We start from the raw sequence: 13,207 nt of genomic DNA, 5'->3' as shown, positions 1-13,207 counted from the left end.
TTCTTCCTTCATTATCCAGTATCACTGACTCTTTTTTCCTTCCAGTTTCCTAATGGCCTCAGATTACCAATTTTGTCTTTTCTCCTTTTTCATATGATGTAGTTCTGCCTCAGCCACACAATAAGTATGACCTACTTCTAAGAATCCGCTTACAGTGTAGGAGGCCTGGGTTCAGTTCTTGGGTTGGGAAGATCCCCTGGAAGAGGTCATGGCAACCTACTCCAGTATTCTTGCCTGGAGAATCCATGGACAGAGGAGCCTATAGAGCTGCAGTCCATGACATCACAAAGAATTGGACACGACAGAGCATCTAAGCACAGAACTTCTATTGATCTGTTGTGATAAAACAAATCACTCTAAAATTTCTGGTGAAAAAAAAAGCCATAATTTGTATTTATGAATTCAGAAAGGACTAGGTACTTCAATGTTCAAGACCTCATCTGGCTACAATTCTTCTAAAATGGCTAATCGTTTGAATCATTTGGATGCTTCTCCACTCTTATGCCTGATACCTGAGTTGGAATGACACATAGTTTGGGCTTATGACATTGTCTGCTTGAGCAAATGCACTTAAATCTTCAATAGCTTGTGCTTTTCGGTGCATATGATCCAGCAATCTCACTACTGGGCATATACTCTGAGAAAACTGTAATTTAACGAAATACATGGACCCCAATGTGCACTGTAGCACTATTTACAATAGCCATGGAATGGAAGTAAATGTCCATCGATAGATGAATGGATAAAGAACATTTACTACAAATATACAATAGGATGGTACTCAGCCATAAAAAAGGAACAAAAGTGGGTCATTTTTGTGAGTTGGATGAACCTATCGGAGAAGGGAATAGCAACCCACTCCAGTATTCTTTCTTGGGGAATCCCATGGACAGAGGAGCCTGGAAGGCTACAGCCCAGAGGGTTGCAAGGAGTCAGTCATGAATGAGCAACTGGTCATCCACATACAGATGAGCCTAGAGTCTGGCATACAGAGTAAAGTAATTCAGAAAGAGGAAATCAAATCTCATATATTAACATAGATATATATGGAATCTAGAAAAAATGATACTGATGAACTTTACTTTCAGAGTAGGAATAGAGACACAGACATAGAGAATGGACTTGTGAACACATGAAGCTGGAGAAGGGCAGGGTGGGAAGAATTCAGAGAGTGGCATTGACATATATACACTGCCACGTGTAAAATAGCTAGCTAGTGGGAAGCTAGTGTATAGCACAGAGAACTCAGCTCAGTGCTCTGTGATGACCTAGAAGGGTGAGATTAAGGGGTGGTTGAAAAGGAGGCTCCAGATGGAGGGGGTATATGTATACATTAGCTGATTCACCTTACTGTACAGCAGAAACTTACAGAACATTGTAAAGCAATCAAATCCCAATTAATGTATGGCAAAACCAATACAGTATTGTAAAGTAAAATAAAGTGAAAATAACAATTGAAAAAAAAATGGAGGCTGAGTTTCAAGAGACACTGTCTCAAGGGAGTGAGCACTCTAGGGGAACAAAGCAGAGACTTCTGATTTAGTCTCAGACGTTGTATAGTCTCTCTTCTGACACATTCTATTTGTTGAAGCAGTTATAAGCTTTCCCAGACTCAAGACGGAAAGGATCTAAACTCCAGGTTTCAACAGAAAGAGTGTCAAAAAGCATAGTAAATCTATATCACATGACTCTAAAGATGTGTCTATGCAAATTATTACACTAATGCCTATTATACAAAGTTAAGCAAGTCAAAAAGAATTTAAAAAAACCCAAGTATGTGTATTAATGCATATATATGGAATCTAGAAAAATGGTATTAATGAACCTATTTTGCATGGCAGCAATGGAGATACAGACACAGAGAACAGACTTATGGACACATTGTGGGCAGGAGAAGTTGGGAAAAATTGAGAGACTAACATGGAAATAGACATTACCATATGTAAAATAGCCTATGGAAAATTGCTGTATGAGGCAAGGAGCTCAAATCAGATGCACTGTGACATCCTAGAGTAGGGGAAATGGGATGGGAGGAAGGAGGGAGGTTCAAGAGGGAGGGGGCATAAGTATAACAGTGCCTGGATGTATGACAGAAACCAACACAGCCTTGTAAAGTGATTTTCCTTCAATTAAAAAAAAAAAAGTCACCATTTTGTAATTGTTTAATTTCTTTTGTTTTATCCCACAGACTAAAACTTCCTAGTTACCATGATAAGAAAAAAAAAAAAAAAAAGCTTTTGTTAAGTAAGAATGGGTAAGTGATAGAGAATTTAAGAATGTAGAAGAAAATGTGGGGTGTGAAGTGGTTAACAATAAAAAGCTGTCTTAAATTATTTTTTATTTCCAGCTGATACTCAATCAGTGTACCATCTCAAGGGAAAAGCTTGGTTAGAAAGTAATGCACATAGTATTCTAGAAATGAGAGAAAATGGGAGGACAGAACAAGCAAAGTAGGTTTCTACTTAGTATAAAACCTTGAAATGGAAACAGCCTGATATGGAATAATGGCATTGATGGCAGAGAAAAAAGGATGAGAACCATGCTTAAAATAATGAACATGTGATAGAGAATTTACTGATAGATTTAAAGTTGAAGGAAAGTAAATGAATCAATGAAGACTTTAAAATTTCTATCCTTATACACTAAAGCCTACACACATGTGTGCTTATCACTTAGTCGTATTCGACTCTTTGCGACCCTTTGTACCCTAGCTCACCAAGTTCCTCTGTTCATGGGATTTTTTCAGACAAGAATATTGGAGTGGGTTGCCATGCCTTCCTCCAGGGGATCTTCTTGACCCAGGGATTGAACCTGCGTTGCTTATTTCTCCTGCATTGCAGATGGATTCTTTACCACTGAGCCATTAAAGGAGCTCAAAAACCTATATAAGCATGCTAGGATAATAAAGAAATGGAATGTTAAGAAAACTTTCAAAATTTGAAAAATGTGGTGTCCTTTAAAGCCAAGCTTTGACATTTTTAAAGAATCATCTAAGAATAGTTATCCAGAAGAACATAACTGAGTTGAACTTTACTATTTAGTCTTTGCGTTGTCAATACAAAGTTATATATATATATATAATTTTATATAAAATTATAAAATATACAAGTTCTATATATAATTTATACAATTGTATATTATGTTTTAGATATGTGCTTAGTCACTCAATTGGGTCTGACTCTTTACAACCCCACGGACTGCAGCCTGTCAGACTCCTATGTCCGTGGAATTCTGAAGGCAAGAATACTGAAGTGAGTTACCATATATATGGGCTTCCCAGGAAGCACTAGATCTTCCTGATCCAGGGATTGAACCTGCATCTCTTATGTCTCCTATATTGGCAGGTTGGTTCTCTACCACAGTGCCTCCTGGGAAGCCCATATATAAACTGGGGAAGGAAATGGCAACCCACTCCAGTATTTTTGCCTGGAAAATCCCATGGACAGAGGAGCCTGGTGGGCTATGGTCCATAGGGTTGCAAAGTCAGATACGTCTGAAGAGACTGAGCAGGCATATGTATTTGTGTATGTGTGTGTGTATAATATATATATATATATATATATATATATATATATATATATATATTTAGATATGTTGATCTATAAAACTTGCATATTTCTTCCTGGAATAAATAATTCCAAAATTTTTGTTTTATTGCTTTTAGAACACTGTCAAATTTCATTTCTAACTTAGAACCCTCATTTGCATATTCTTATTTTCATTCTTTCTTTGAAGATTGCATAAATGTTTTTGGAACCAAATTTACCATTCTACTCGTTCCCTCGTTCAATAATACATTGAATAAAAATGTTGCTATGTATTCAATTCATGTTTGTAGAAGTATTTTGACCATATTTTCTAGTTTCTGAATCTGATGTTTGAAATATGGGGTTCTACTGACCCGGGATGTTCTGCCTCTCCAGGGTTCATGAGACCTTCATAGGCAAGCTAATCTGTCCAAGATCTCCATTTCCCACACATGTCTGTTTTTTTTTGTGGGGAGGGCAGTGGGGAGGGGAAGTGGGGGGATACTCTGCCATTCAGAAAAGTATTTCATGTCCAAACCACCTTGGGCCTTGCACCAGAAAACTAGGGGGCAACTCCTGTACGTTGAAACTCACTGAAATTGTTCAAACTAACCAGTTCTAAACCTGCTTAGCCTGTTTATGAAAAACCACAATAATGACTCTTCCTAATTCCTATAGCTCCCTTGTCAAAGAATTCTCTTGCATGACTTTGCCTATATGTGGCTCTCTACTTGGAAGCTGTGAGTAATAAATAAAACATTTTTTGTCTGTTATTTGTTTAGCAATGCTGCCTTAACCAACTGACCTCATCATGCCTAAACAAATAAAATCTACATTTTAAAACAAAGAGTGTTTGTTTTAAACAGCATGCCAGGCCTCCCTGTGCATCACCATCTCCCGGAGTTCACTCAGACTCACGTCCATCGAGTCCATGATGCCATCCAGCCATCTCATCCTGGATCGTCCCCTTCTCCTCCTGCCCCCAATCTCTCCCAGCATCAGTCTTTTCCAATGAGTCAACTCTCCAAAGTACTGGAGCTTCAGCTTTAGCATCATTCCTTCCAAAGAAATCCCAGGGCTGATCTCCTTCAGAATGGACTTGTTGGATCTCCTTGCAGTCCAAGGGACCCTCAAGAGTCTTCTCCAACACCACAGTTCAAACGAATCAATTCTTCAGCGCTCAGCCTTCTTCACAGTCCAACTCTCACATCCATACATGACCACAGGAAAAACCATAACCTTGACTAAGCGGACCTTAGTCAGCAAAGTAATGTTTCTGCTCTTGAATATAGTGCCAGTGGTAAAGGATCCACCCTCCAATGCAGGAGACAGAAGATACACGTGTTCAGTTCTTGCATCAGGAAGATTCCCTGGAGGAGGAAATTGCAACCCACTCTAGTATTATTGCCTGAAAAATTCCATGGACAGAGGAGCCTAGTGGGTCCATGGGGGCTGCAGATTCAGACACAACTGAGCACACACACACATACATTAGAGTTGATCCATTTCATTGTATTAGCTATTAACTCCCTTAACTCACCACTATTTTTCCTATTTCTTTTAATAACAATAACGTAAAACGAGTATTAAAATTTTGTCTGTAAGAACAGAATATGGTCACATATGAAAAAGCTGAGTTTCTAAAGATAAAATAGTTAACCTAGGCAAACATTTATTATAGACTTGTTTTGTTACAGGCATAGAGAATATAAAAAAAATCAAAGTACAGTCTTTGTACTCAAGCAGTGTTGGGGTACACATAATCCCAACTTTTACATCTCCTCACCAGAAACTTTAGGTACCATCTGATCAGTTCTTTTTGGCAGCATGCTATGTTCAAGACATTTATTATCACTCATCTTATTGACAGGAGTGGATCTTGGCTCCTTTATCTAAGAGCTTGCTTTTATAAATTAATAAAATATAAAATAAATATAACCCCCTCTGTTATGATAAGGAACTGGTAAGTCTTGAGAGGTCCACAGATTGGCACACAGTATCTTTATTAAAAAACTTGGGTAGATAAAGACTACTTTTCTAAATCTAAAGAAGACTGGTGATACAAATTTCAAGAAACTTGATGGACTTACAAGGGACATGATTTTGGTAACATGGGCAAAAAAACACAACAATCTGATAATGTTTTGCAGTGGTCACCAACTATGCTATTTGACTGAGAGACAATTCTACTGAGATCTAATGAGAGATTAATTGGAAGGCTGGGAATAGTTAGGAGAGACCATGTGACTGGCAGGGAACAGTGAAGTCAGGATTGAAATTCTGTGATTGGGCAGAAAGCAAAAATCAGTATAATTTGTTAAATAAGGTGTACAATAGCTTTTCTTGTGTATCATGTAAGGGTAAATGAGAAGGAAATAAAGACAAGTACTAGAGATATTCAAATATGTGTCCCACCTTCTTCAATAAGCCTTTTTTCATGTGTCACAACTTTAAGAAGCTCTTTAATAAAAAATATAAAATCATTGAAGTCTAATCACTAATATTTCCATTGGTTAAAGTGTATTTGTTTTGCAATTTATAGGCAAACATAAACAGTTCTGTGTCTTACATGAGGTTTGCTGTTACAACCAATCAGATGTTAAAGCAAGTAAAATGCCCTCTGTACATTGGTTTGGCACTACACAGGGAAAATAAACTAGGTTACACTGAAAAACTTTCTTTTTCTATATTTCATTCTCCATCCTAATACCAATCAGGAGTTTTCTATCAGGAATTATCTATTATATAATTTGAATGTGATTTTCCAAAGCACCATTCTATTTGCAAAAAAATAAAAAAAATAAAAGCAAAACAAAATTAATATTTTTCCTTTTATCTGCTATTTCTGCTTTATTGACTATACCAAAGCCTTTGGCTGTGTAGATCACAATAAACTGTGCAAGATTCTGAAAGAGATGGGAATACCAGACCACCTGACCTGCCTCTTGAGAAACCTGTATGCAGGTCAGGAAGCAACAGTTAGAACTGGACATGGAACAACAGACTGGTTCCAAATAGGAAAAGGAGTACATCAAGGCTCTATATTGTCACCTTGCTTATTTAACTTATATGTAGAGTACATCATGAGAAATGCTGGGCTGGAGGAAGCACAAGCTGGAATCAAGATTGCCAGGAGAAACCTCAGGAATAACCTCAGTTATTCAGATGACACCACCCTTATGGCAGAAAGTGAAGAAGAACTAAACAGCCTCTTGATGAAAGTGAAAGAGGAGAGTGAAAAAGTTGGTTTAAAGCTTAACATTCAGAAAACTAAGATCATGGCATCCAGTCCCATCATTTCATGGCAAATACATGGGAAGATAGTGGAAACAGTGTCAGACTTTATTTTTCTGGGCTCCAAAATCACTGCAGTTGGTGATTTCAGCCATGAAATTAAAAGACACTTAAACTCCTTGAAACGAAAGTTATGACCAACATAAACAGCATAGTAAAAAGCGGAGACATTATTTTGTCAACAAAGATCCATCTAGTCAAGGCTATGGCTTTTCCAGTGGTCATGTATGGATGTGAGAGTTGGACTATAAAGAAAGCTGAGCGCTGAAGAATTGATGCTTTTGAACTGTGGTTTTGGAGAAGACTCTTGAGAGTCCCTTGGACTGCAAGGAGATCCAACCAGTCCATCTTAAAGGAAATCAGTCCTGTGTGTTCACTGGAAGGACTGATGTTGAACCTGAAACTCCAATACTTTGACCACCTGTTGAGAAGAGCTGACTCATTGGAACAGACCCTGATGCTGGGAAAGATTGAGGGCAAGAGGAAAAGGGGACAACAGAGGATGAGATGGTTGGATGGCATCACCTACTCAATGGACATGGGTTTAGCTAGACTCCAGGAGTCGATGATGGACAGGGAAGCCTGGCGTGCTATGGTTCATGGGGTTGCAAAGAGTCAGACAAGACTGAGTGACTGAACTGAACTGAACTGGAAAAGAACTGAGAAAATCTAATTTGAGGTCCAGGTGTTGTGTCTTTTTAACACAGACATTTATATTTATTTGTTTTTGATGTGCAAACTGCCTCCTGAGGAAATCATTTATTTGGTTTACTTTTTTAAAAATGAAAGGCACGTAGTTTTTTTTTTTTTTTAATATTTACCTATGTTTGCTTTTGAAAATATTTTATTACCTTTCTCACCCAATTGAAGTGGGTACCTATGTGACTTCTCTGGCCTGAGTATAAGGATGAGTAGAAGAGATATTTGTGCCTTTCGATTGTAGTCTGCAAGAGCAAGTCTGTGCTTCTCCATATCTTTTTTCCTCTGGCATAGTCATAATAATGTTCTGTCAATCAGGGACCCTGAAGTGAGGATGATAATGTGTGATAATCATTTCCAGACAGCACAGAATAGTCTCATGTTTAGTAGGAATAATGGGCCTTGGTTCTTGTAAGACTTAGAAATGAGAGGCATTAATCTGGTATAGACTGACTAATACAGTACCTATTGGCTCAAAGTAGCTTTTTCTATTATTAAAAAAAATAACATATATTTAAATGACCTACCTGGTGGCTCAGATGGTAAAGAGTCTGCCTGCAATGCAAGAGACCTGGGTTCAATCCCTGGGTTAGGAAGATTTCCTGGATGGCAATGGCATCCAGTGTTGGCATCCAATGGAAATGCACTCCAGTATTCTTGCCTTGAGAATTCCATGGACAGAGTACTTGGTGGTGGGCTAAAGTCTATGGGGTTGCCCAGAGTTTGACAAAACTGAGAACTAACACACACACATGTACACAGAAGAGAAAAGTCAAACTTAAAATGAAAACGTGTCTCTATCTATATGTTTAGGGATAAAGGAACATTAAACAGATCAACTCTGTGAAGAGCAGGCATTTCATTCCAAGGGACATGAAGAAATGCATCATCTAGGTCAGAGCTTCAATCATTTCTGAATTATCTATATTTCTGAAGTGTTCATCCATATTTGTTTATTCATTGCTGACCTTTATTAATTTTTCATACCATTCATTTCTTCATGTCATTATTCAATAAGAATTTATAGAATGTTGACTTTACCTGACATTCTTTTAAACAAAACAGTAGGTACCGATCTCAAGCCACATAGATTCTAATTATTGTGAGAGGATATTCAAGTATTTGAACTTCCCTGGTGGCTCAGATGGTAAAGAGTTTGCACCCACATAAAACTTTATGACATTAAAAAATATATAAAAAGTTTCAATTAAAAATAAAGTTCATAAATAATTTACTCCAGAAAACAAGTGGTGAAAAAAAAAAAAAAAAGAATCTCCATGCAATGTAGGAGACTTGGGTTTGATCCCTGGGTTGTGAAGATCCCCTGGAGAAAGGAATGGCTATACACTCTGGTGTTCTTGCCTGGAGAATACCATGGACAGAGGAGTCTAGTGGGCTACAGCCCATGGGATTGTAAAGAGTCAAATATGACTGAGCAACTAACACATACAAACATTTGAATTAGGAGGCAAAATAACATGCTAACCCTGTTGAAATGTGGAAAAAATGTTGATTATAATGAGAAGATGAGAAGGCATAGTATTTAGAATGAACATAGTAGAGGAGGATTTTGGTAGGAAAAAAAGAATGCTGCTTATGTATTGAACAACCATAATCAAAGAAGAGTAATAGCTTTAATTCACAGCTAGTCTAAGGAATTGTGAGTCATTTGATTGTTTAGTGTACAGGATAGTATTGGAAAACAAGTGGTATAAAAATAGTGAGGTTCCAGGGAACTAGAAAGGAATTGTCTCTTGTTACAGAGAGTGGAGACTAAATCAAGTTTCAAACTTCTGTTGACACACAATCTCTTGTAACGGTTTTTTTTTTTTTTTTTTTTTAACAAAAGATATCCACAGTGGCATCTAGTCCCATCACTTCGTGGCAAATAGAAGGGAAAGAAGTGGAAGTAGTTGAGAGATTTTCTTTTCTTGGGCTCTAAAATCACTGCAGATGATGATGGCAGCCATGAAATTAAAAGATGCTTACTCTTTGGAAGAAAATATATGACAAACCTAGACAGTATATTAAAAAACAGTGACATCACTTTGCCAACAAAGGTATGTATAATCAAAGTTATGATTTTTTCAGTCATCATATATGGATGTGAGAGTTGGACCATAAAGAAAGCTGAGTGCCAAAGAACAGATGCTTTCAAATTGTGGTGCTGGAGAAGACGGTTGAGAGTCCCTTGGACTGCAAGGAGATCAAACTAGTCAATCCTAAAGGAAATCAACCCTGGATATTCTTTGGAAGAACTGGTGCTGAAGCTCTCATACTTTGGCCACCTAATGCAAAGAGTTGACTAATTGGAAAAGACCCAGATGCTGGGAAAGATTGAGGGCAAGAGAAAAAAGGGGCAGAAGAGGATGAGATCATTGGATGGCATCACTGACTCAATGGACATGAGTTTGGGCAAACTCAGGGTTATAGCAAAAAACAGGGAAGACTGGCATGCTAAATTTCATGTGGTTCAAAGAGATGGACATGACATAGCAACTGACCAACCACAATTTCTTTTATACACATATGATACAGTTTATTGAGTCCCATTCAACCAAATGGCACGGCAAATTTTATCAATATCCTTCTCATACAAATAATTACAGATATATGTAACACCCTAATCACTTTTTCTTCACTATGTTGACTTTTTAAATTATTTCATCATGATGTATAATCTTTGAAAGTTTAAGGATTATAATTTTAAGCTATAGAATGTCTCCAGAAAGAATTTGACATTAGCTCAGTAATTGTCAAGCTTTAACTTGCAAATAGCTATTATTCTAATCCCTATGCATTCCCCATAAACTCTTGTTAATATATTTTCTTCCTATTGTTATCTTTTTGCATGTGTTAAATGAACAGTTACAAGAATTTTATATTTGGGGGGAAAATAATAACACAGGAAATAATTATTTTCTTTAGCAGAAGAGTTTGTAAAGCTCTTTTCTGTACTGTGAAATGGATTTGCAGCAAAATCCCAAAAGTGGTTGCAGTTTTACAAAAATGAGAGCAACCTTAAACAAGAGTCATTTGTACAGGCTGTGTATAGAAGTCAACCTAAGTGTCCAGATCAAAACTGTATTTCTGAAAAGGCTTTATGAAGTAGGACTCCTAATGACTGGACTATTCTCCCTTTAGATGCCATGAATACAAAAATACTCCTGCTGTGTAGACTATGAGCAATTTACTCACTTGAGCTGAACTGTGTGTGATTACTAGCTTTCCTCAAATCTCTCAATGCTTTACCTAAAATAAAAATAGTTTAAAAAATAAAATATCTGAAAAATTTTCTTTTTCTCAAGTTATTCTAGATAAGTTTAATGAGAAACTAAGAAGTGTATATGAGTATAATCTGTGAAATGCCCTTTTACATTTGTTATTTCCTTCTCTGTGAATGGTAGAGTAAAAATTTCATGCAAGCCATCCTTAAATTACCAAAGAACTAAATATCAAATCTGGTGTTTATCAAATTATTTTTTTAAACCAAGACTAAGAATAATGTGCAAGAGTAGGTCTTTTCCTGAATGCCATTTTGTTGTGATTTTAAAATTATTTGTGAATAATTTAAAATAATAATTTGTGTTTCATGTGTTTGTTAGTGAATATTAAAGAATCCTTTCATCCCTGGAATAAAGCCCACTTGGTCATGAATGTATGATCTTTTTAATATGCTGTTGGATTCTGTTTGCTAGAATTTTGTTAAGGATTTTTGCATCTATGTTCATCAGTGACATTGGTTTCTAGTTGTCTTTTATTGTAGCATCTTTGGTTTTGGTATTAGCATGATGAGGGACTCATAGAATAAGTTTGGATGTTTACTCTTCTTTACAATTTTCTGGAAGAGTTTGAGTAGGATAGGTGTTAGCTCTTCTCTCAATTTTTGGTAGAATTCAGCTGTGAAGACATCTGGTCCTGGGCTTTTGTTTGTTCAAAGATTTTTGATTATGGTTTTGATTTTCATGCTTGTGATGAGTGTGTTAAGATTTTCTATATCTTTCTGGTTCACTTTTGGAAGGTAATACTTTGTTAAGAATACATCCATCTCTTCCAAGTTGTCCATTTCATTGGCCTATAGTTGCTGATAGTAGTTTCTTATGATCGTTTGTATTTCTGTGTTGTCTGTTGTGATTTCTCCATTTTCATGTCTAATTTTGTTGATTTGATCCATTTTTTCTTGATGAGTCTGTCTATTTTATTTATCTCTCGCAAAACCAGCTCTTAGTTTTGTTGATTTTGTTATAGACTCATTTATTTTTCATTCATTTCTGCCCTAATTTTTAGGATTTCTTTCCCTCCACTAAACCCGGGGTTCTTCATTTCTTTTTTTTTTTTTTTCTAGTTGTTTTAGATGTAAAGTTAGGTTTGTATTTGATTTTTCTCTTGTTATTTGAGGTAAGCTTGTACTGCTATGAACCTTCCCCTAAGCACTGCTTTTACTGAATCCCATTAGTTTTGGATTGTTGGGTTTTCATTTTATTCGTTTCTGTGCATATTTTGATTTCTTTTTTTTTTTTTTATTTCTTCTGTGATTTGTTGGTTACTCACAAGCGTGTTGTTTAGCTTCCATATGTTTGTGTTTTTAATAGTGGTTTTGTTTTTGTTTTTTCCTGTAGTTAACATCTAATCTTACCACATTATGGTCAGAAAAGATGATTGGAATGATTTTAATTTTTTTTGAATTTACCAAAGCTAGATTTATGGCCCAGGATGTGACCTATCCAGGAGAATGTTCCATGTGAAATTGAGAAAAATGTGAAATTCATTGTTTTGTGGTTAAATGTCTTATAGATATCAGTTAGGTCTAATCGGTCCATTGTATCATTTAAAGTTTGTGGTTCCTTGCTGATTTTGTTTGGTTGAGCTAGCCACAGGTGTGAGTGGAGTATTAAAATTTCCCACTATTACCGTGTTACTGTTAACTTCCCTTTTCATACTTGTTAGTATTTGCCTTACATATTGTGGTGCTTCTATGTTGGGTGCATATATATTTATAATTGTTATATTTTCTTCTTGGATTGATCCTTTGATCTTTATGTAGTGTCCTTCTTTGTCTCTTTTCACAGCCTTTATTTCAAAGTCCATTTTTTTCTGATATGAGTATTGCTACTCCTTCTTTCTTTTGGTCTCCATTTGCATGAAATATATTGTTCCAACCCTTGTTTTTCAGTCTGTATGTGTCCCTTGGCTTGAGGTGTGTCTCTTGTAGACAACATATATAGGGGTTTGTTTTTGTATCCATCCATCCAGTCTTTGTCCTTTGTTTGGGGCATTCAATCCATTTATACTTAAGGAACCTGGAATGTTAGGCCCATAAATCAAGGCATATTGGAAGTGGTCAAAAAGGGGATGGAAATAGTGAATGTTGACATTTTAGGAATCAGCAAACTAAAATGGGCTGGAATGGGTGAATTTAACTCAGATGACCATTATAACTACTACTGTGGGCAAGAATCCCTTAGAAGAAATGGAATAGCCATCAGAGTCAACAAAAAAGTCCGAAATGCAGTTATTGGATGCAATCTCTCAAACAACAGAATAATCCCTGTTCATTTCCAAGACAAATGATTCAATATCAGGGTAATCCAAGTCTATGCTCTGACCAGTAATGCTGAAGAAGCTGAAGTTAAATGGTTCTATGATCACCTACAGGACCTTCTAGAACTAGCACCCCAAAAGATGAC

This window comes from Ovis aries, chromosome 3 (genome assembly GCF_016772045.2).
Source record: "Ovis aries strain OAR_USU_Benz2616 breed Rambouillet chromosome 3, ARS-UI_Ramb_v3.0, whole genome shotgun sequence".
NCBI lineage: Eukaryota > Metazoa > Chordata > Mammalia > Artiodactyla > Bovidae > Ovis > Ovis aries.
The sequence above is the reverse complement of the archived record's forward strand: the minus strand, read 5'-3'. Positions refer to the sequence as shown.